The 24,308-nt window shown below is 39.6% G+C and overlaps 1 long non-coding RNA gene across 2 annotated transcripts in view; it reads left to right on the top strand.

Moving 5' to 3' along the window:
• LOC119256145 (uncharacterized) overlaps positions 1–16,336 on the top strand; it is a 36,600-nt gene extending 20,264 nt beyond the window's left edge. Inside the window, exons 4-8 of one of the 2 annotated variants that reach the window (XR_005127643.1) lie at positions 6,283–6,421; positions 7,433–7,512; positions 9,430–9,554; positions 10,565–10,600; positions 15,800–16,336. This is a non-coding gene — a long non-coding RNA (uncharacterized LOC119256145). The remainder of the gene's footprint in view (positions 1–6,282; positions 6,422–7,432; positions 7,513–9,429; positions 9,555–10,564; positions 10,601–15,799) is intronic. The other variant, XR_005127642.1, reaches the window with a different exon arrangement.
• The last annotated feature ends 7,972 nt before the right edge of the window (positions 16,337–24,308 follow it).

Genomic DNA, 24,308 nt, shown 5'->3' with positions numbered 1-24,308 from the left:
TGTGCTCTTCACAGATTGGATAAAGACCATCCACACTGGAGAGCGAACTACTTTATGAGGTCCACCAATTCAAATGCTAATCACATCCAGAAACATCCTCACAGAGCACCCAGAGATAATGTTTAATCTGTGCACCCTGTGGCCAACTGACACATAAAATTAACTATCACAGTCACTGAGAGGGAAGTGAGCTTGAAAATGAAGTGGACACTTGGAGGAACGAAGAGTCAAGAGAATAACAAATATTGGAGCTAGAGTTCCAAAGTATCTAACCAAAGTTTTTCCCCAAAATCTATATAATTTCTGGGCTTGGTTGTCTGAGTGAATACATTGACTTCATTGTTAATGCCAGTTTGAGTTGGCTATTGTATTGCTTACCAACAGGAACCTCTTAAGTGATTCATTTACTAGTTTTCCTAACACCCAAGGTCACTCTGGATTAATGTTATGAGATTAATCAGGTAATAAAGACATCTTTTTAATGTTGGAACACTGCACTATTGCTCACTATTGCTTCCCAGAGCTTAATCTGTTATTTCCTAAATCTGGCCATCCCTGGATCACCTTGATGGAGTTTTTGCTGTAGAATTTGGAGGATAAGGTTAGTTACTAAAGAGTTAAATGAAAAGACAAGAAGAAAGACACACACACATGCTTTCCCACAAACAACAGTGACCCCTGCCACCTTGTACTCCACATTCATCAGGGAGGGGTTTCCACACTGGTGATTCAGCAGGCCAGGCCATCCTACTTAATCGGAAGTTATAATTTTGGTTTGAACTGTTCAGTGGTCCATTACAATCTACAGTTTACATTTTGTGGTAGAAGGACAGATTAACTAGTTTTGCTGAGACACAATGTTATTTTCGTCAGAAAATATTCAGACCTAGAGCTGTATTTTAGATTTCAGAATTTCCCCTTTACATGAGAAAGAATAGCTTTCTTACTGAAAACTGTCAGATTAAAAAAAAATCAAGACCATGGTGGCCTTAACTTGATGTACAGGTGGCACTTCTATGTGTCATAAGTGGAAGTACCAATAGGAATCACACCTTATGTGAGAGAATTGTCAGCTTCACTAAGTATGACTGAGCCATGTTAAAAGGATGAAGAATTCTGGTGGGACCACAGGTTAATACTCCCAGCTTGCCAGGCCACATGCTTGCTGATATTAGGATTTTCCAGGGGAATGTGGAAAACAGTTGAAATCAGAATATCTGGGTCAGCATAACTTAATGTGCTGTAACTGACAAAATCTAAACTGAAAAATCTTTCTTATTATCCAGAGTGTTCTGTCTTTCAAATATTTTGTTATATCCCAAGACTGGGAGAACATCTCAGAATGTTCTTGGCATCTGGAAATCATATTCAAGTTGCAACCAGTAGGTAGTAGGGGTATTATTCAATAATGGACCCTTTAGAAATAAGGCAGAATGTTTCTTCCCCCAAAGAGTATCATTTATACCACTAAACCCACTCATATACCCTGAAATGTCTTCCTGGACTCTCCAGAAGAATTTGTTGTCTTAAAGATAGAACTAAATCCAAGGCTATGTTTTAATTGTGGAGAGAGACGAGGCTGCTGGAGTTTTAAACAGACAATTGAACTTCTTGCCCTGATCGAACTTGAATTCAAATAAATTCCTTTGCCAACTAAATTCTCCACAGTTTGTCTGACTATGCCTATATTATTTCATTAATGTAGCTTTAGGCACACTCATTTTCTTAGAATTCAGGCTATCTCCAATTATTTCCTGTGGTATTTAGAAGTCCCAAATACCATCACATCATCACTACTTTCCCTGGAGTCCCCTGACAGGTCTAGATTGACAACTGACTTTTCTTTTTTGATCAGGAAAAAAAAAGGCTTGTTAACCATTTCCCCATGGTATCCTTCCCAGCAGTAAAATCCTCAGCAAGGCTACTTAACAATTTCTTAGGTGCATGCATGCTTTTTTCATAATCATAATGAGACTGCCAACAGATGCCCGGGTAATGGAAATCTCCACTGACTATAGTGGATCATCTCTATCCGAGCTTTGTAATCTGCATCAGGAAAGCATTTTCAATATCCTCTGTCTTTCTGGATGGTCTGTATCTCCTCTTGTCATTATACAAATCCTCTTCACCATGCTTCTCCCTTCATGTGTATGCATTTCTGTACGGGAATATATCCTCTTACTCTTATTATAGCACTTGATTATACTTACTTTGCTCTATTATTCTCTGGTGTTTATTTTTTTTTTTCAGCACGGATTTATTTCATCCAGCTGGTTCCAAGAAGAGGAATGATATCTTCTCTTTCTTCTTATGTCTTTAAACACCACTTAGCACATTGAAGATGGCTAATAAATATGCTTTCCTAGTATCATCAGTTTCCTGGTCTTAGCTTCATTTGCATTCATTTGCTTTCCTTTAAAAACATCACTCACATTTATTTTTTATAATAAATATTTAACTTGTTTATAAAACATTCTCAGGTCTCTTATAAGCTCATTTCACCTGGTTGCAGACATACTGCAAACTGGATTTGACCAAAAGGGAATTTTAATGTAATGCTTGTGGCCAGAAATATTCCTTACATTTAACTTTGCATCTCATTTGTGTTATTTTTTATTATTTTCACTCTAACAGGTGTATTAAATGTGTTAAAATTGGTAGAGTTAAACAAAGAAACAACATTTATTTTTCTTCTATACTACCCTTAATTACACTTGACCAGATTTCCCTTGGTGACAACTCATGAAGATCTCACAGCTTTTCAATTTCAAGTGTTAACAAAATAGGTTGATTTTCAAGTGTTACATATCAGATAGTACCGCCCAATCTAATAAAAAACTTCACTTTCTCATCTAAGTGAAACATCTTCCCTCAAAATCCAGCCAATGCCTTCTCCAGCCCTAAGATCCAGAGAAGACATGGTTCTTCTGTTGATGGGCAAAGAGCAGGTCTGGCCTCTTTCTCTTTCTCTACTTTGCTCTTCCAATTCATATGGTCTTCACTCAGAATCTGCTGCTTTCAGATTTCTGCAGTGCTGGGCTGACAAGTATGAAAGAGAGTAAATGGTGAGCGAGTGAGTCTCCAACTTGGTGGGTAGGGTATAATTGGTGCCAGTTTTCAGATGTTCCAAAGCTGTGTTTCTTTCAGGACTGTGTTTTGTGGGATCCTTGCCCTATAAGGATGAAGTATTTCTGGTTGACCTTGTGATACACTCTCAGTTTTTGGCTCTGGGTGTGCATCCTATTGAACTTTCTTTTGCTGGGGTCCCAGTGTCCTGCAAACAGAGCCCTTTCAAGATAGTACCAGTTGGACTACCCTTGAAGGCATTCACCTGATGTCTTTGTCACTAAGTAGCAAACCTAAGAGCTCTTGATCTTTCTGCAGGCCAGTGGAAGTGCAGCTTACTCACTCTGTTGTCTTCTCAGTTTGTTTATTCCCCCGGGGATAGCTGCTCTCTTGGGGGGAGGACAGTCCAAATTCTCTTAAAAATTTTTTCTTGCTCCACTCCCTAAGATTGTTCAGACAAGGGCTAGGATAACTGTCTGCCTGTAGGCAAGTGTTTTTATTCAGGTCCCTTCCATTTGGCGGATATTTTGTATGGTGGAAGAAGAAATGCAGAGCCCCCTTCCCCAATCCTTTCTCCATGGGACAGAAGCCAGAAAACTCAGTGCCATGAAGTTCTTTAAAGAATCTCTTTTATGAATATGGTGAAAGTTCCCAGGACAGCTTTTTGCCACTTCCTATCTAGTTCTACAGGGAAGGTCTTTGGAATATGAGACGTGTAGCTCCTTGTTCCCAGCTCTGGTTCAGTAGATGAAGTTCTAGTTACCATCATGTAATGATACAAAAACAATTTGTGGCACCAAAGATTTACTTCTCTAACGAAAAATGAAGCAAGGGTGCATACTATTTCAGTGTATTTCAGATTCTTCTACATGGTTTTTAGATATGAAGTAAAGCAGCTTGAAAGTCCAGATGTCTGTTTTCTCAGCCTAATTATCACACCTATTATTATCAAATTCAAAGCATATGATTAAGAAAACAAGAAAGTAAGGTGAAAATTATACAGTATAGCCAATGGATATCTGAGTTTTCAGGATTCAATCTGTTGACTCCACAGAAAGTTGAACAGCCAATTCAATACTTATTTTCACGGAAATAATATTTTGTTGAGAACCTACAATAAAGTGAAACATTTTCTTTTTGTGATTCTTGGCTTGAAATATTCTAGTTTCTCACATGATTTCAAGATGTCTTAATCCTGAGAATTGGATTTGATTTGCAGCATTGGGTTTCAAGTCAGGTAAACTGCTTAGCTCCGTGACCTTGGTCAAGGCATTTTTGTGTGACAAGGTTGTTCTCATTTTAAATTGAGAATATTTTACTGGGTCACTTTTAAAGTTCTTCATACTTCTAATAGTTTGTCACCTTGTATAATGCACATTCACGGTGGTATGGATTAAATAAAGCCAGCTTAAAAAAAATGGTAATCAATTTGTAAATAAAAATCTGATTCAACATTCACACTCTCAGTAGTTTTGTTGGAAAGAATTTCATCATTTACCATATAAGTCACAGAGCCTTTAATTTTATTACTTTATTTTGCTATGCTTTCAATAATAGAAAGTTTAATGACGGGTGACTTTAATTAAACAATCTAATACTAGCATTTTCCCTTCACTGGTTGTAAAACAAGTTACTAAGGGATGCCTTTAGATGAATATTCTAGATATACAATGTACTATAAATTATTTATTTATTTATTTATTTATTTATTTATTTATTTATTTATTTATTTTGTACAAACATTAAATCCCAGATTTCATTTTCTGTTATTGTGGACAGTGGCCAGAATAAGAGCCAAAACAAAGCTCAGCATGTTTCCTGCAAGCATGGTCCCAGGCCTTCCTGCCACAGGAAATGGCATCAAGTCATAAGCCAGCAAATCCTATGACTCTTCCTCTTCTTTCCCTTGACACACAGTTAGCTAGAAAATCCTTATTTCTGCCTTCAAAGTGGATCTCAAATTTGTTTATTCCTTGCCACCTGCACAGCTACCATCAGTTTGTTTCATTCTTACATGGAATAAGGCAGAAACCTTCTTTCTCAGTGTTTTTTCAGCTTCTCTTGTCTCTATGTTCCCTGGCCAGTGAGCTAACCCACATGGCACAGCAGACCTCTCCTGTCTCACCTGCTGCTCTCCTCAGCAGTGTATTTCAGTCAATCCACCTGTTCTGCTCCCCACTCTGTCTCTGGTGAATCCTCTCACCCCCCCACACCTCTCGCCTAGATCCCAGTTCTTATATGCATAAATAAATAAAAATAAATCTTAAAAAAAACACAGTGATGTAAACCAATGTTAAACCCTCTTCTCCCTGCCCCCCCCCGCCCCGAAAGATGGGATATGAAGCCACATGTTGCAACAAGAGATAAACAAACTCACTCAAGGAAAAGTAACATAAACCAACTTCAAAAGCAACTTACTCAACAATAAAATTTGATCATAAGTACAACATTAAAATCAGATACTGCTGTGTGTACTAATTACAAATATATGGAATTCTAACCTGCAATGAAAACCTTTAGTGAAATGGAAATAACAGAATAATACTTAAGGTGATGGTACTGCAGTTCCTAATAATGAAAATATAGCATCTTTTACAAATGCAGTTTTCCCTCTTTAAATAAAGTGGTTATTAATTGATCTGCTTGCAGAGAATGTGCTCTTCAGTGTTTTAGTCAATCCACCAAAAATCAGCCAACAAACATGTTCAGTGCATTCCTTGTACTCTGGACTCTGCTACCAGTGTGCAGATTATAACAAAGAATAAAGACGTGATTCCTGTCCTCAAGGGGTTTTCTATCTATTCTGTTGCTCAGCTTTGCTTCATCTCTGATTCCCTCTCCTAATGCTGCACTTAAGACTTGGGCTGGCGAACACAGCCAGTATCCACACCCTCACGCATGACAACGGCAGCACACGAATTTCTTCACTCTCCATATCAGTTCATCAAGTATCACACTGTAGTTAGGGCCACCCTGGTTGTACCTGTCCCTCTTCCAAATGGAGCATCTTAAGTTGGTTAATAGCCCCTATCTTATCCTAGTGGCCTCATCACTCCTTGTAAGTGTCATGACACTGCTTTTACATTTATTTATATTCACTTACATTCCTCTGGCTCTCCAAAAACTCATATTTTTGGAAAAGGATGAATCTTAAGCCTATCGTTTTGTTCTTTGCACCTAGGAAGTCTTTTTTTTTTCTTCTTTTCTTTTTTCCAGAAGACTCTTGAATTCCAAAATGACCCTGGGTAGAGATTTCACTAACATCCTATGAAGGGAGAGGAAAAGTGAAAAAAAAAGGGCAGGTAGCAGGAATGATCTGAAGAATCTGGAGTGGGGTGAGGACTCCTGAAGGAAGGTAAGAGAGACTCACAGGTGTGTGTGTGTGTGTGTGTGTGTGTGTGTGTGTGCGCGCGCGTGTGCAGGCGCGTAGCTGGGGAGAGTCAGTGATAAACTGTCAGGTTCACCGTTTCCTCTAAAGTCTGGTCCTGGGTAAAATGGCTCCTCTATTCAGGGGCTAGTTTCATGAATGCTGCTGCTAGACATTTTCTTCTAGTGAATATTTATTACCCCAACTGTAATTCTTCATTTAACATAATATAAAATTGTAGAAAAAGAGAGTAATTAGTAATAAATCATCATCTCATCCATTAGCAGTAAATAATGCCACTTTGTCAAAGTCATAATCATCAAGCAGTCAGCTAGAGGTGATTATGTGTGCTACCCAACTGGAATCAGTCCAAAAACAAACCACAGCTCCCGTTTATTATCCTAATTATGCCTTAATATGATGCCGTCTTTTCCCCCTATAAACTTGATAACAATAAAAGAGTAACAATGAAAATTGACAGGATAAATGAGCAAGAAAGGTAGCCTGAGAAACTCCCCAGCTTTGCCACCTACCAACCCCTCTAATTTCTGAAAAGGCTGTTAAGACTTGAGGAGGGAATTGAACAAATTAGGAAAATTCTTGGGGTATTGGAGGCATGACGATATGGGATAATCTTTTGTCTATTAGTTCATTAATCATATTAGAATGCAGGCAGTCCTCACTTTGAATGATACTATGTTAACTGAAATGTGCACATATTGGAACTGTGTCATCATTTTACATGGTTCCGTGGTAGCCAAGATTGTTACCATGGCATTGTGTGAAAGAGAGAACACAGTTTCCAATATGCGCACAATTGAGATAACATGGTACCATGCAAAGTGAGAACTGCCTGTAGTCTGTTATAAAATAACTTTCCCCTTCATGTCTTTGTTATCATGAGATTTATCACAGTGTTTGAGAGCAGTAGAACTGATGGAAAAATGAACACAAAGGATTGAAATGAGGTTTTCTATGACCTCCTAACTTATTATCTAGGATGAAAGATATCTATCATCTGGGATGGATGAAGCCATGCATGGAGCCATGATAGGAAGATGAGACTTCTGTGCTGGGAGGTGAGTAAAGAGTATTCTCGGGACTCCAACACCTAGTTTAAAGATCAGAGTTAAGTGGAGAAAACAGGTTTAAATCAACAGAAAGCTGACTGATATGGGAGGTTTACAAGAAAATTAGGATTAACCCCTAGACCAGGAGAAGACCAGTCAAGGAGCTGTGTGGGGAAAGATCAGGGCGTCCCCTCTGAATTAGTTGCTCATGTAACTGTGATGCTAGGATTTTTGATATTGTAGAAACCTCCTTTGAGGGCTTGCCCAGCTCAAATGAACCTCTCAACTGGTCCAGCTGACCACAGACTCAACTTCTTGGTTTCAGCTAGTCTGAATAGGGTTCTATTACTTGCATTTAATTCTAATAAATGACAGTAATCTAAATGGTATGGAATAGAGAGAATGAGAATAAATGAGATCTTCATTAGGAGGGAAAGCAAGTTAGATAAATAAGAAAATCACAGGGGCCCCCATTCCAAGGACTAAATCTGGGGTAGTGGCTCAGAAATTTGATTGGAGATAGTCTTTCTTGCTCAAAGCTTATACTGTATTGAGTGATGTGAGATTTACTGAGATTGGCCTCAACTCTGTGTGGTTTGTACCTTGCAATTAAAAAATCTTACCAAAGAAAAAGTACAATATTCTGGTCCTTTTTCTTTCTTTCAATATTTCTTTGTGGGGAGAACACCACACTTGTACTCAATTAAGAGAAACATTTTTCTAGCCTAGAGGTTTTTATTTATTTTTCACACCTATCATGCCATCATTTCCTAGAGAGCAGGTTCCAGAAGTTCAGGCTCCTTTCTATTTTTTCTCACCCAGTTTGCTTCTGAGTGGAACAGGCTGGACCTTCAGTCAAACCCAAGTATCTTTCTCTTTGATTTCCTTGTTTTTCTGATGACTTTCTTCACGTGCTTCAGGAAACTATCTTGGCCCTTAGAATGCTCAACTTGAACATTAATTCTCTTGCAAGAATCTTGTCATTTACTTGTTTATTTACAGCAATGTCAACAGTATGCCGAGTAATGTTGTAGACTTTCAGTTTTTCCCCTGTTCACTTGGTGGGCCATTTTTTTTTTTTTTTTTTTTTTTTTTGAGCAATGCCCATCCTCTTGATGTCTGCAATATCACCTTTCTTGTCGATTCTCATGTATGAAGCCAAAGGATAACTCTAGTCTTTCTAAAAGGCCTACAGAACACGTAGCAGTGTCTCCTTTCTTTGTGTTGGTCATTTCAGTGAATTACAGGAAAAGGGTAGTTCCAGCTGAAAGGAAGGTTCTGCTCCTATTTCTTAAGACTCATCTCCAGTCATTTGCTGTTTCATATCCTATGTATCAGTGAACCTGCAATTTTAGTTCCTTTAATGGACCATATAGTTCATAACTCCTGTATCGCCCACATAAATTCCTTTTGCTTAGTGGTCTCCAAGTTTTTCTTCATACACACACACACACACACACACACACACACAGAGAGAGAGAGAGAGAGAGAGAGAGAGAGAGAGAGAGAGCAAACAAGAGAAAGTAATATCTATTTACCAATATGTAGGCCGTCCCTAAACTCTATAGCAAAGTAGATTGCTTCCTTCTTTAACCTACATACTGTACATGCCTACTTATTTTTATGTATTCCTAACAGATTCATAGTTCCTTCAGGGCAGAGAATAGATCTTAATCATCTTTATTCCCTCACTGTGAACACAGTTCCTGAACCATATTATATGCTCAATAAATATTTATTGACCCAACTTAATGAACCCCTCAAGCTAAAATACAGATGGAGATTGTGTATGAATGATGTAAGTGTGCTGTTGTAGACTTGCCAAGGAAGGTGTACTTCTAGTGAAAGGGATGAAGAAGAGTGGGAACTGAAAAAGCATGGTTGTTTTCAAGTTTCTACTCTTTCCCTGATTTTGATATATTTCAGGTTCTGTAAAAGTCAGAAGAAGCTAGGCTGAAGAAAATGTCTCTTTGTGGGTGCTCTGGAGATGATTCCTATACCTATATAATCACATAGACGTATACCCAGGATTATAAGGAAATTGGATTTTGGTAAGGCCACCGTACTGTAATGTTCAAATCTGAATTTCCCGTTGACTTCTGATGGTTATTACTACATTATCAACTGCATTATCAACTGCCTAGGGCACATGGCCAATGTGGATGTTTCTGTAGCTTCAAACCTAATAATGAGTAAAAACTAATGCATCAAGATACCACTCACCCTAGCTCCTTCTCCACTGTCATTGCCATCATTCTCTTACTCTCCAGTCTCAAATGTTGGAATTTTCTCCCCATAGTAACTGATTAACCCAAGTCTTCTCCATTCTTCTCTTACCATACTTTTTAATCCTTTCTCCCTTTTCTATTTTCCTCTTTCAGCCCTACATTATTACAAAAATCCTAGTCTGATGGCTTTAAGGTATTTCACTCTATGATCTATTCTTATGGTATATGACCCAATCAATCTTTTTTCATCATGTAGTTTCCTGATAAAAACATCCAGAAGCAGAGTGGCATACTTTTTGTATGTTAATTAAAATTATAAACTTTATTGCAAGTGGAATTTAATAGTGAACATATGAATTATCTATATTATTATAAGGGAAAATTATTTTATAGATTGCTAGATGCTTTGCATTGTTCAAATGTCTTTTTCTGTACTATTTACTCAATGTGGTAGAAGCTATATGAAAAGAAAAATAGCAATCATTCATATTCAGTGGAGCAAGTGAGAGACTTACAATGCAATTTGTTCATTTATCTATTCCACACATATTTATTATTTACTGTGTGCATGGCATTAGGCTCTTGGGTGTTTCAGGGAGAGAAGACATGGGAAAATAAAGATAAAAGAAAATGTCATCTCTTATGGACTGAATGTTTGTGTCCCTTGCCTCCCTGTTCATATATTGAAATGCTAACCACCAATGTGATATTATTAGGAGAAGGGGAATTTGGGAAGTGATTAGGTCATGAGGAAAGATTGTCCATGAATCTTATTAGTACCCTTATAAGATGAGAGACCAAAGAATTTGCTCTTTTTGTTCTCTACCATATAGGACACAGTGAGAAGATGACCACCTGCAAGATAGGAAGTGGGTCTTCACCAGTCATCAGATCACTATATATGTATAGATGTAAATATATGTATACCTGTATATGTATATACATATGTACATAAAACACACTCATGTATATATATATATACACACACTTATCTGTATACACATGTGTATGTATATATAATCTATATCTTACTGAGTCTATGTCTTTGGTAAAATCCTGTTCTCCCCTTGTTTTTCAGAATTTAATAGAGAATAATATAATTATATAATAATATAATAATTTAATAGAGAATAATAAGGAATGCTTTTCCTTTTTTGCCCCTTAAAACACTGTGAGAAAATTAGTCTAGTTTTTTGTCTGCTCAGCTTATTTTCTTTCCTCCCTTTTCCTGTAATAGAATTTCTGTTTTATGGGGAATATTATCCTTGCACTTTGAATGGGGCTGACCTACTTTCACTCCAGGGGGCAACACTTGATCCAGCCTAGCCAATCAGAATAACACATCTTATTGGTCACAGTGATTGGTTTAGGGATGGGCCAATGACTCAAGCTGGGTCAGCTGGGCCAACAAGTTTCCCATTGGGGCTTTTGCTTTAGTTCCCAGTAAAGTGGCAGTTTATTATGGAATTTGCTAGATGAAAGGGCAATGTAAGGTTAGAGCTGTGGATGAGGCTATCTCATCTTGTTATAGAGCCTGATGGAAAATAAAATCAACAAAGAAGAAGAAAGACAACTTTCTGATGAGATCATTTTAACCCCAGGATCTAACTGTGTCCTGGATTGCTCTGATTCATGTCCTGGAAAAATTACCCCCACTTCTTTTTTATCTTGCCTGTTTAATATGGCTTGACCTATATTTTCTAACACTTGTGACTGCATTTCGACTGATAGTGGCATAGAGCAGAAAGCCAGTGACAAGTAAAAAAGGTTACAACTACAGAGTGGGCTGAAACAAAGCAAAAACTTTTGTATCTGAAGCATCAAGGAAGCTATTAGAGCATGAAACACAGAGCATTGAAATAATTTTTCACTAATGTGGTTTTTTTTGTTTCTAGTTGAGGTGATCAAATTGTAAGACAGTGGGTAATAGCAGCTTCTCAGAGTTTCAATTGTGATTTTTAAAAATGCATGTGGGAAAATTAAAATAGATTTTATAGATAAATACTTGAATAATGTGACTTATTTCTAGGCCTACGCTATGTGACAAATCTCCTACATAATTAAAAAAGTTGTTATTGAGGATTTTGAAATTTATGACAGGTTGGTGTTCTCATTTTAGTCCAGTGGCTATTTCCTCTAACACTTAGTCTGGATTGGCAAAAATTAGGCTTTTATTGGTGAGTGAAAGAAGAAGCTCTGAACTAGTCTGGCAGTTTGGTGAGTGAATTAGCATCTACCGAATGACAGTGTGATAAGTACTATTTCAGAGGTAGGCACAAAGTTATTGAGTGCCAAGAGCAGGGCTGTCTAGATAAGGTGGGCGTTTGTTTTTGTTTCTTTGTATTTTCAAAATATTTAATTAATTTCTTGTTAATGAAGTACCATTGTTTTACATCCTTGTTAATATTTTGACAATATAGGATTTCTGCCCTCAGGTGTGGGCACCTTAGCTCTCAGGTGGGGGTTTAGAAACATTCCTGGGGGCTTAGGCTCAAGCAGAAGCATAGGAGATAACCAGGAATTCAGGAGGCTGGACTTACAATGCACACATGGGAGAGATGGGAGATGATGGTAGAAAGAGGGCAGGGACAAACACCAGGGACTTTGTGTTATAAACTTCAGAATTCTAACTTTGAAGTTTATCAGAGTATCACTGAAGGATATTTAAATGGGATAGTAACATTTCTTTAAATCTCTCAGGATACATTTATTTTTTAAAAAGCCATGACCATACTTGAGGCACATCACAGTTGCAGGGCAACTAAGGAAATGAGCTTTATTACTGCGATGTGTAGGGTGTTATAGGGAAAGCCTTGAGTATCTATGAGGCTCTGATCAACAGGGCTTCTAAGGAGTGACTGGGTCATTGTTCTCATGGGCCTTAACCAAAGGCCTTGCACAGAAAGACAGCACTTTGAGAGAAGGAGGCTTTGTACCAGAGGGCGGTTACTGATTCAAATTCATGTGTGTTGAGTCCCAGCTGGGGCCTTGACATTGATCTTCTGTACTCCTGGATCTGAAATAAATTCAGAAATACAGCCCTTTGGAATAAAAGCAAAAATAAGGGTGGGAAAGAAAGGGGAAATACAGAAAAGAATTAGCCTTACTTTAGTGAGAAATTCCCAGCAGGGTGTTCTTTTAAGTAGCATGTATTCTCTTCTATTCCATTAATTTTAAAAGGAGGACCACTAGAAATGACTTATCTGAGTAACCCAAAAGATTCAGATCAGCTAGTCAACTAATGGGACCCAGGTCACCTTTTACATGAATGATGCATGAGTAGATGATAGATACAAAGAGCTTTGCTAACTCTGCTGATGTCGAGTGTCTAAGAAATTGAGGGGTTTCACTCAAATGAATAAAGATTCTTCCAGTGTAGTGATTTCCTGTGTTTTGGAAGATTAGCTAGTGTATGCTTTTGCTAGTGGTTTATTTTTCTGCTTTGACAAAGAGAAAAATTAAAGAAAAAGAAAGGTTGGTATGTACACATATTAGAAAGATGGGGGATTTATAGAACTGCACTCTTTGACTGTTTCTGAACGACCCCTTTTTAATGGAAAAGAGACCTGTGACCTTATTTGCATTTCAAATATTCCTGGAGTGGAACAGTGAAGATCAATGAATTGATTGTCAGAGAAACAGCATGAGTGACAAATTTCTTAGTAAAGAAAAAAGAAATACAAAGGGGGAGGATAGTAAGATCTTCCCAATTCAGGAGCAATGAAACAAAAAGGTCTCGGCTCTATTCTTGGTTTCACTTTTCTAAAAATTGAATCATCTGTGAGGATAAGAAAAATGCTGACCTGGACAGTACGGTTAAATATTTTCTAAGTGCATGCTTATGTGACACTTGTTTATGACCCAGCATGTATTCTAGGGGATATTTTGAGAGGCAATGCAATGTAATAAATAGGTTATATTTAGAAGTGAAAAGCCACTCTTCCAGGAACCCAGGCCTCAACACTCCAAGGCCAGAGGAAGGGGTTCTTTTCAGAATGGTAATAGTATAAGGATTTATTATATTCAGACGAGGTGCAATTCATAGAGAGGGTGTGTATTAGTCTTTCAGCATGTAATTGTCCAAACCTGAACAGTTTACAACAATTAGTCTTTAACAATCACTGGCTGGGTGAAAGTGTCTTAAATAGCATTGAGTGGGCGATATCTGTGTGGGGGTGTAGCAAGTCAGCCCAGTTTCTCCATTTCTGGGTGAAGATGTGTCTGCACACCTGTCTTTTCAATTCGCTATATCTCATTGCCCATTTTGTCTGGATGGAGAGAAACTAAGATAGGATCTACCCTGATTTATGGACAGGTCTGGCAGCATAGTGGTTGACTAGGGACTTGGCAAGAATATAATATAATATAATATAACATAACATAATATAATATAGTATAATATAGTATAATATAATATAATATAATATAATATAATATAATATAATATAATATAATATAATATACAGTAGCATTATAATAATACAGTTAAAAATGAACCCAGGGTTAGGGGGATATGAAAATATTCATCGTATTGGATTGAATTGTGTCTCCCTCTCCCTCCAAATATATGTTCAAATCCAGATTCAAGGTTATCTGTGAATATTATTTGAAAATTGGGTCTTTGAGGGAGTAATTAAGTTAATGATCTCAGGATGGGATCAGTCTGGATTTAGGATGAGCCCTAAATCCAACAAATGGTGTCCTTACAAGAGAAAGGAGGGGGTGCCTCCCTGGTGTCCCAAGGGGTTAAGACGCAATCTATGAAGCTGTCCACTGCCTCTGCAGCATGAGTTCCATCCCTGGCCAGGTAGCTACCCACATGGCGCAGCAGACCTCTTCTGACTCAACTGCTGCTCCCCTCAGCTTTTATGCCTTTTTTTTTTAATAGAGGCATGTTTTATTTATTTGTTTGTTTGTTTATACATGCACTGGGTACAGTCAGAAGTGCGGGAGGGTAAGAGAATTCACCAGAGTCAGAGCGGGGAGCAGAGCAGGCAGAAGGACCGAAGTACACTGCTGAGGGGAGCAGCGGGCGGCAGAAGAGGTCTGCGCGCCATGTGGGACCCTCCTCTGGTGGCTGGGGAACAGCCGGGGATTGAACCGGCACTGCAGAGGCCGCGGGCAGCTTCACAACCCAGCGCTCAACCGCTGCTCCACCAGGGAGGCCCCAGCTTATATGCCTTTAAAAGAGCAAAAGACTTAGGGTCTGCATCAGGCTCTAAGTTTTGTTTTGTTTTTGTAATTCTGAGCTAGCCACCATATTTGTGGTAATTTGTTAGAGAAGTCCTAGAAACCTAATATTCTCATGAAAACTCTCTCACCCTGGAGCCTTCATTACAATCTCATGCTACTTGTTGAAAAGGCCACAAGGGGGGCTATGGTGTTGCTGGGCTGAATGATCCCTTAAAAGCGAGATTGCGGTGGGGGGGGGGGGGCTCCCTGGTGGCGCAAGGGGTTGAGACACAACCTATGAAGCTGTCCGCAGCCACTCCACTGCAGCACAGGCTCGATCCCCCAGCCTGCCAGGGAGCAGCCCATATGGCACAGCAGACCTCTCCTGACTCGCCCTCGCCTACTGCTCCCCTCGGCAGTATACTTCGGTCAGTCTGCCTGTTCTGTTTCCCACTCTGTCTCTGGTGAATCCTCTCACCCTCCACCCCCCCCAATACCTCTGGCCTGTGCCCCAGCTCTTGTATGCATAAATAAATAAATCTTTAAAAAAAAAAAAAGCGAGATGGGATCTTGGCTACCGAAGACTCCCTGGAGGCGGAGGGTGGATGCTCTGTGGTAAAAGCTCAAGGAAGACTCCATCACTCTGGAGCTCCAACACTCAGTCCCTCAGGAGTAAAGACCCGAGTCACTCCCTGAGGTCAAGAAACCCTAACTGAGGTTTGGGCTGAAGGCAAAGTTACCTTAGAGTGGATGGGCGGTTAGGCCATAAATGCCATCGATTGTATTGATTCATGACTAGAGTCTTTCTGACTTTGCTAAACATACATATTTATATATTAACTAAGCTTCTTCCTCTTTTCTTCTTTCTTCTCCCTCCCCCCCATTCTACTTACAAGGTGAATTGGTGAGAGTTGAATTAGTTTAGAGGCTACAGAATATTGGAAGATCACAATAGACGTGTTATTGGAGCTGGATACAGTACTTGGTAAGACACAATGTCTTTGGGTGCTCCCTGGACCCCATTTTTGGCATAAGGTGGACAACTTTATTGATTACAGGAGGGATAGCTACATTTATTAAACAGAAATATTTTTAAAAATCAAATACCTGGGCAGCAGGATGTATGTTGATGTTGAACAGCTAAAAACATGGACGCTTGTTGACTGTTTTGACAGCCGGCATCCAAAGGGTCTCTCTCTGTGTGGGAGATTCACAACCTTATGTGTCTTGGGGGTAGTCAGAGCTTGTTTCCTATAGTAGGTGGACTTTCCAAGCTGGAGTTAAGCGCTTTCCCAGCCTGCCTTGCAAACAGGCACAGACACATGACCTGGAATCCAGTAATCAGACTCATCCACCCAGAGGTGGAAACTAGAGCTAGAAAGTGCCACGAGGCAAGAGCTATGAGGGCACCTAGTGGCAGCAACTGTCCCAATAGCCAGATTTTTTTTTAATGCTTTTTTAAAAAAATTTATTTATTTATATATTTTAAAGCAATATTTGCTTCCTCTCACCCCCTCAGGTTGAGTTCCCATAGAATTTCCTTCCGCAAGGCATCCGTGCTCCATCACCACAGTCCCCTGTGCTCCTGCCTCCCTCCCTCTGATCCCTTGAGAGGCAGTGTGGCAGGGCGCCAGTGCTAACGTCAGCACTCCATGTTGGTGGCTTTGGAGATGGAAGCTATAGTGTCTGCGTTCAGGGGTGTCTTCCTTGCTCTGCTGTCTGAATTCTTGGCTGACCCCATAGCCGGGTTGTCCGGTCCTTCTGCTTATTCAGTGAGCCACCTAATATCTTATTAATAAGTTCTTTTACTTTTTAAAAAATCCATGTTGGTTTCTTTGCCTGTAGGAATCTGACTGATACATCACTCCAATTAAAGTTTTCATTTTTTAAAAAATGCATGTTTTTATTAGATATATATCAAAGAATGCATGTAATGCATGTTAGTTACAAAATATAATACTATTCGAGATAAGACCTAGGGCATTACCTTCCTCCCCAGGAGATAACTGCTATTCTGAATTCGTGTTTATCACTCCTTTCCTTCTTAAAAATTAGCTTTGTCATATATCCAGATATGTATTGACATTTTAATTCTTGGTTTTGGTTACCTTTTCACTTTATCACAATGGCCCAGTTTTCAACATAGTCTCTGGGACTACTGATGTTTCCTTTCAATGCAACATTAGTTCATACATTTAGGTGGTTAATGCATGATATTAGTAATATATTTAATTTTTGACTTTTGAATGGTTTATTATTTCTGGAGGTATAGAATGTTATTTATTGCAAATTCTCCACAAGAATTGCTTATCTTATAAGTGGGAAACATAATGTGGTATGTTCAGATGTTGTTTTAAAAGGCTGTACAACCCGAACCTCCATAATGTTATAAACCATGTGACAACAACTTAAAAAATGTAAAGTATCACAGTAATATCTTTTTTAATTGATTGCATATTGAAGTGATATTTTACATGCATTGGATTCAATAAAACATTATTAAAAAAAGAATTTGCTTATAAGAAAATTGGAAAGACCTGGAGAAGAACCATGCACGCTGGAGGATGCTTTTCTCTCATGAGCAGCAAGGGAGGAACAGGTCCCTGAACCTACTGGGTCCTCCAGGGTTCTAGAAGGGTTGGCTGGAGCAGAAGTCTTGGTGGTGACACATTCAGGGAAGAGGGATGGTAACAGTGGAAATAACGTGGCACCAGCAAAGGGGTGCAAGAGGCAAAAAAGCCATGATTTCTGAGTGTCAGGCAGTGTGTATGCGTTCACACTTGCAGGCATGCACACTTGTGTAAGGATTTGACAGAACACAAGGCCCTGGGGAAATTTTAGGTTGTGTACTACCTAGAGAGAAAAGTGTTTCTTCAAAAGATAAAAGCAGTTTGGATTGCTTTTCAAAATTGTTAATGGGCTTTATTTTTTAAGAAGAGTTTTGGATTTACAGAGAAGCTGAGAAGATGGTGCAGAGAGCTCCCATATGCCTGTACCCAGCTCACCCTGCTAGTAACATCTTGCATCAATGTGGTGTGTTTGGTAAGATTCGTGAACCAATAGTGACATGTCATTATTAAGGAATGTCCGCAGTGTGCTCAGCTTTCCTTGGTTTTTACTGAGTGTCTATTTTCTGTTCTGGAATGCTTAACATGCAGTTATTATGTCTCCTCAGACTTCTTTTGGCTCTGGCAGTTTCTCAAGCTTTCCTTGCCAGTTTCGAGGAGTTCTGCTCAGGTATTTCATAAGATGTCCCTCTATTGGAACTTGTCTGTTGTTTTTCCTAGAATTAGATAGGGGTTATAGGTTTTTGGGGAGGAAGCCTATCAAGGTAGCATGTCATTTTCATATCAATGGTACTATTATTTCAGTAGATGTCTTTGAAATTTATTCTGTTTCTTGAACTTTTTTTTAATGCAGCTTCATATAATAAGTAGACTTGAGAGACTAGAGGATTTATTCTGGCTGCTATTGAACACAAAAGAAACTCCTGCCTATTGGGAAATCAACCAACATTATGGAAACACTCTACATGGCTTTGGACAAAGATTGTCATGGTGTAGAATCTGCTGTGAAGACTGGACATTGCAGGCCTCTGCCCAGCTCCCTCTCCTGCCCTGGGCCCCTGTGCTCCTGGAAGGAAAGGCCTGGGTGGGGGCCTGTGTGATGAGTTACTTCCTTGCTTTGGCCATCATCTTCATCTGTGCTATAACACTAGGAAGGGGTCACTCTCTTTTTTTGCCGCAAAGACTCTACTTTCCCTATTCTTATCCACTAGTCTAGTAGAAAGGGTAGGGAGAGGGTCTCCCTGGTGGTGCAAGGGGTTAAGCACTGCACTATGAAGCAATTCGCAGCCTCTGCACCACAGGTTCAAACCCCAGCCGGCCAGGGAACAACCCACATGGCGCAGCAGACCTCTCCTGTCTCACCCGCTGCTCCCCTCAGCAGTGTATTTCAGTCAGTCTGCCTGTTCTGCTCCCCACTCTGACTCTGGTGAATCCTCAACCCCCGCATCTCTGGCCTGTACCCCAGCTCTTGTACGCATAAATAAATAAATCTTAAAAAATAAAAAAAGGGTAGGAAGAGGGCATTTTTTTTTGTTTAGTTTCTCAGCAGCTCTTGAGTTCTCTTTATGGAATCTTGGAGACACTAATTTGTACGTACCTCAGGGGTAGAAAGTGCCATGTTGGACGTGTTTGTGTCCTGTGTCATGTCCATAGCGCTCTGTCAGACTTGGAGTGCTTTCGCATATGCAAGGTTTGGATTCCCACAATAGATTTGTGAGGTAGGTACATTATCTATTATTGTCTTGATATTACAGAGGGTCAAGGAGTTTAAGTACCTTGTCCAGCTGACATAATCAGGAAATGCTGAGGTCAGAGTTCCAAACAAGGCCTGCTATTACCTCAGTTTATGGGTTTGTTAGGGTTGCCGTAACATGGTACCGCATACCGAGTGGCTTCAACAACAGAGAGTTATTTTCTCTAGGGTCTGAAAGTCAGAAATCAAGATGTCAATAAAGCCATGCACCCTCTGAGGGCACCAGGGAAGGATGGATTCCAGGTCTTTCTCCTTGGCTTGTGGCAGTGTGACTCCAACCTTCTCCAGCCTGTCCTCCCTATGTGTGCATCTGGCTGGAAGCCACACTGTCTCATTGTCCTGTGTTTCTTTTCTTTGCAGATGACTGTTTGGTTTCTATCAGAGGTCCCTTATAGAATTTGCAGGCATCTCTAATTTCAGATTCTCAAAATTGCCCCTCCTGGGAGTGGGAAGAGGTGGTTCCCCACACCCAGTACCCTGCTGAAGGTGCAGGTGTTCCAAATAGCCCTGCTGACTGAATTCCTTTTCAAATGCCAGAACCATTAAGTACAGTATATTCACTCACTAGAGAAGGGTGGGGTGTAGTCAGCAGGAGTGAAAGCCAAGCCACTTACTGGTCTAAAAAGGTGTTTAGCAGCTACAAATAACCCCCTGGATTAATGGATTCAACAGTCTTTAGGTCTCCAGATGTAAAGAGGTTATTTATTCGACATCCATTCATTTATTCAACAAGCCATGGTGCTGGTTTGGGTCGAGCTAATTCTGCATCGAGGCTGCTGTCTTTCCTCTTAAGGCTTTCTTCAATAATTATTCTGTTATTGACACATCACTGACCCAGGCATGACTAATGGTTTAGTATTACTGGGAGATGCAGCTAAAGGTCACCTCAGGGTGGGGGGTGGGGGGCAGGCTGACATTTCCACGGTACAATGGTAGAGCAAATGGAGATTTTCAGGGGGCAGACCCCACTCAGTCTTTCCAGGAGACATGAGTGCCATTACAGTGCTGCGTAATCAAATTTCCTTCTTTCCTGAAATCTTTGTTCCGCTTGTTAATTAAGTGAAATGACACAAGAGGGTGAGCACTGGCCGTCTGTGGCACTCTTAGGTGTGTTGTTAGGACACCGTCACGGGCTTGATTACAGTCAGAGTGAACAGTAGCAGGTTACTTATTGGGCAATAAGACAGACCCAGGAGTGTCTTTGAGAGAGTTGAAAGAGGAATTTTCAGATAAAGGAGAAAAAAATGTTTTTAATGAAATTTAGAAAAAGGGGTCAGAGTATAATTTATAGACTAAATTTTGCCCTCCGGTGCATCTGCAAAGAGAGAAGGAAGGCTGAGAGCGGGGACAGGTCCAGAGCACCAGGAAATTTCTCACTAGCTACATCTCTCCTTTTCCTGCCCATCTGTAACCCTGGGCCAATGGCTTGCCTACATTTCTAGGCAGGGTTTGCTGTCACCAGAGATGCCTTTCTCCTTTTAAATACTGGAGGGCTTGCCTGTAAGAGACTGGCAGATTGCCCCCACCATGTAGTTTTCCTAGGCATAAAATGGGCAGATGTGAACTTGATAACGTGTCTCACAGAGAATTTAAGAGAAGCAAGGGGTATAAACCTCTGTTTTGTGCCTGAAGATGTGCTGGAAACATTGGTCAGTGATTATAGCTCAGTGCTGTGTCATTGAAAGGATACACTTGCAGCCTGGTATGTAGATGAACCTGAGGAGGCCTCTTTTGCTTACTTACTGTGGCAGACAAGAGGGTGGGCATTTAGATCCTCTTTCAGGAGGGAAGAGAGGTTTGGTGCCCTCAGCTGCCCCTCTGTTGTCAGCCCCTTCCAGGTTGTCTCAGGGGAGAGTGTCCTCGAAGGAGGCCACGTCCCCTTTCTGAGGCAGGTGCATCCCCTTGCTGATGAGGCTAGAGAGGCCTGGCCCTCTCCTCCGCCTGGGACAGAGTTGAGAACACAGTCTTCACTTCAGAAGCCCCCGATGGTCAGCTCAGTGCCCACTGAAACTTCACTGGTGTCCGTTTTCTCCCTCTGCCTGATTTTGTGTCTCTTCACTTCCTCTCTCCTCCCTGCCCCAAGCCCTCTCTTCCCCCTTCCCTCTTCCAGGTATCAGATTCTGAGAAAACTCCCTAAAAAAAGTCCTCTACACGAGAATCTGTCTCAGGGTCTTCCTGGGACACCCACACTGCAGTGTTTACGAAAGTTTGCAGGTGTCCTCTGCTAGGCCCTCGGTACAGAGAGATTTGGGAGCCGCATGGGTAGGAAGAAAAGACAAAGTGCTTACTCATGGACTGATGAATCTTGTTTGCGAGAGGACTTTTATGTGGAATTTGCTGTCTGGAACACAGCAAATGCCACAGCAGCCTCACCCCACCCTCCAGCTCCTCATTTTAATATGGTATCTCTTGGTTACAGCCCAGTTGGAGAAAAACTGTTTTTAATTCTCTCCCTTTTAAGGCTGCAACATTCAGAACCTGGTTTACTGGAAATATGACTATATTATACAACAGATGTTAATGAAGAATGGGCACATGAGGTTAAGAGTGCTTTCTGATTGGCTTATTGCGTTTGGAAGAGAACATTGAGGCTATTAAAACGTACAATTGAGAAACAGGACCCATCATGCCTTATTTTTTGTGCTCCCTGGTTTAAAGGTTTTCATTTAGTCCGCTAATAGTGTAGGGAACAATTTTGACAGTGTCTTCTATTTATTTTCTTCCCCCTTTTTTTCTCTTTTTCTAGTCAGATGACATAACGCAGAACTTCTATTCATCCTGGATCATTATTTATTAGCTCCTGCCATTTGCTGGGCTCTATTGTTGAGAGAAGAGCATATGAGAGGAGCAAAGTTATGTTCCTTAGTGGCTTTTCTAATTAACTGTTTGAAAGACACTTTTGAAAATGCCTAAGTGTGAGGTTATTTGTATGCCTAATTTCGTTTTTATGTTACACTTATTTTTAAGTGTAATTTACCAAGACTTAACACTTATATTCTTTCAGGGGCATTACAAAGAGCATTGCACATTTATTATAGCCCTTTAAATGGCTGTGTTTTATTTCCATATGCTTTTAAATGGTTATTGAGTGAATTCGGTGCTCTTCCTGTAGTTAAAGTGCATTTTTTTTATTGTACATAAATGGTAAATAATTGATACCTGCCATATGCTTCTCCTTCCCTTTCTGGGCTCTCCTTTCCCTGTCCCCTCTTCATTCTCTTCCCTTCTTTGTTTCCATTGGTTTCTGCCCTTATCTGGCTCTCTAGCCTCTCCTCTCCTCTCTCTGCAGGTCTCCACTGCCTGTCAAAATCACTTTCCTTGCCTCTCAATGTGCTCATTTGAGAGGGGGTTTTTACTCAGATTCTTGAGACTATTGCATTACCCAGCGGGGGATGAAGGAGGGGGGTAAGGGCATACAGTTTTTATTAAGTGATGCCTGGGCCAAAATTTTTAAATGAGAGAGTGGTTTCAGAGGGCACTTTTGGACATTTCCCCCCCTTCAGGTTGCTAAATTGATATTGGGTTAATTCTTGTTTGTTACCTTTGTTTTTCTGACCAAGCAGTGACAACCTTTAGAAGCTTGGCGTTTAAGAAGATGGGGTGTGTGAGCCCATTCTTAGCAGGCAAAGCCAAGCGGAACAATTTTAAAGGGTCTCATTAGGGAAATAGAGGATATATTTGCAAGAGGAAATTTATAGAATATTCAGTTGGATAAACTTGTTTGGGAAAATGTTTTTATTATATTAAGATCATGGAACTGTAGAAATTTTAATTTCTTTTTTAAAAAATCTCCAGCAGGCAAAAATTAAAGCCTACCAGTATATGAATTGTTTTTCTTTTTGAAATTTTAAATAGAAGTTAAAAATTTATATGGAAATGCTAGGGGGACTCAGAATAATCAAACTCTTGAAGAGAAGAACAAATTAAAGGACTCACACAGCTCAACTTGAAAACTTACTGAAAAGCAACATGTAATCGAGCAAGTGTGGTGTTGGGGTAGGACAGGCCTATCGACATATTGATCAATGGGATGGAAATTAGAGTCCAGAAGTAAACCTACATATCTACAGTCAACCGATTTTCAATAAAAATGTCAGGATTATTCAGTGGAGAAAGGATAGTCTTTTCAACAAATAGTGCTGGAGCAACATGCTAGAGAATGAAGTTGGATCTCTAGCTTAAATCACAGAAAGTTAGCTTTAAACAGATCAGACTACATATGAAAGCTAAAACTTTAAGACGCCTAGAAAAAAAAAATAAGGATAAACCTTTGTGACCTTGCATTTGGCAATAGGTTCTTAGATATGATACCAAAAGCAAAAGCAACAATAATGAAAATAGAAAAACTAGACTTCTCTAACAGTAAAATCATTTGTTCTTCAAACAATAATATGAAGTAAGTTAAAGGATAATCCACAGAATGGGAAACAATATCTGATAAGGGACTTGCAATTGGAATATATTAAGGGCTCTTTTTCAATAATAGACAACCAGATTTTAAAATGAGAGAAGGATTTGAATAGACATTTTTCCAAATAAGATAACCAAAAGACCCACAAATTCAAGAAAATACTGAACATCATTAGCCACCATGAAAACACAAATCACAACCATAGTGAGATACCACTTCATAGTTGCTGTAATAAAAAAGACAGACAATGACAAATATTGCCAGGATGTGGAGAAATTGGCATCTTCATACATGGTTGGTTGGTGGGAATGTACAATGAAACAGTCATTTTGGAAAAACAGTCTGGTTCTTCAAAAGATTAAGCATAAAGATAAAATATGGAGCAGAAACCAGCAATTCCTCTTTTAGGCATATATACAAGAGAAATGCAAACATGTTCACATAAAAGAACTTGTACGTGAAATGTTCATAGCATTGCTATCTATAAGAACTGAAAGGTAGAAATAAACCAACCTCATCACCTGATGATTGGATGAATAAATTATAGGTACAGTGGAATATTATTTGACCCTAAAAAAGGAATGAAGAACTAAAACATGTAATATCATGCATCAACTCTGAAAACATTATGTTAAGTGAAAGAAGCCAATTGCATAGTTCCACATATTGTATGA

This window comes from Talpa occidentalis, unplaced genomic scaffold, assembly GCF_014898055.3.
Source record: "Talpa occidentalis isolate TD23 unplaced genomic scaffold, MPIMG_talOcc4v2.1 talOcc4.3, whole genome shotgun sequence".
NCBI classification, from domain to species: Eukaryota; Metazoa; Chordata; class Mammalia; order Eulipotyphla; family Talpidae; genus Talpa; species Talpa occidentalis.
Note: the sequence above shows the minus strand (reverse complement) of the source record. Positions and strands in the feature narration are given on the sequence as shown.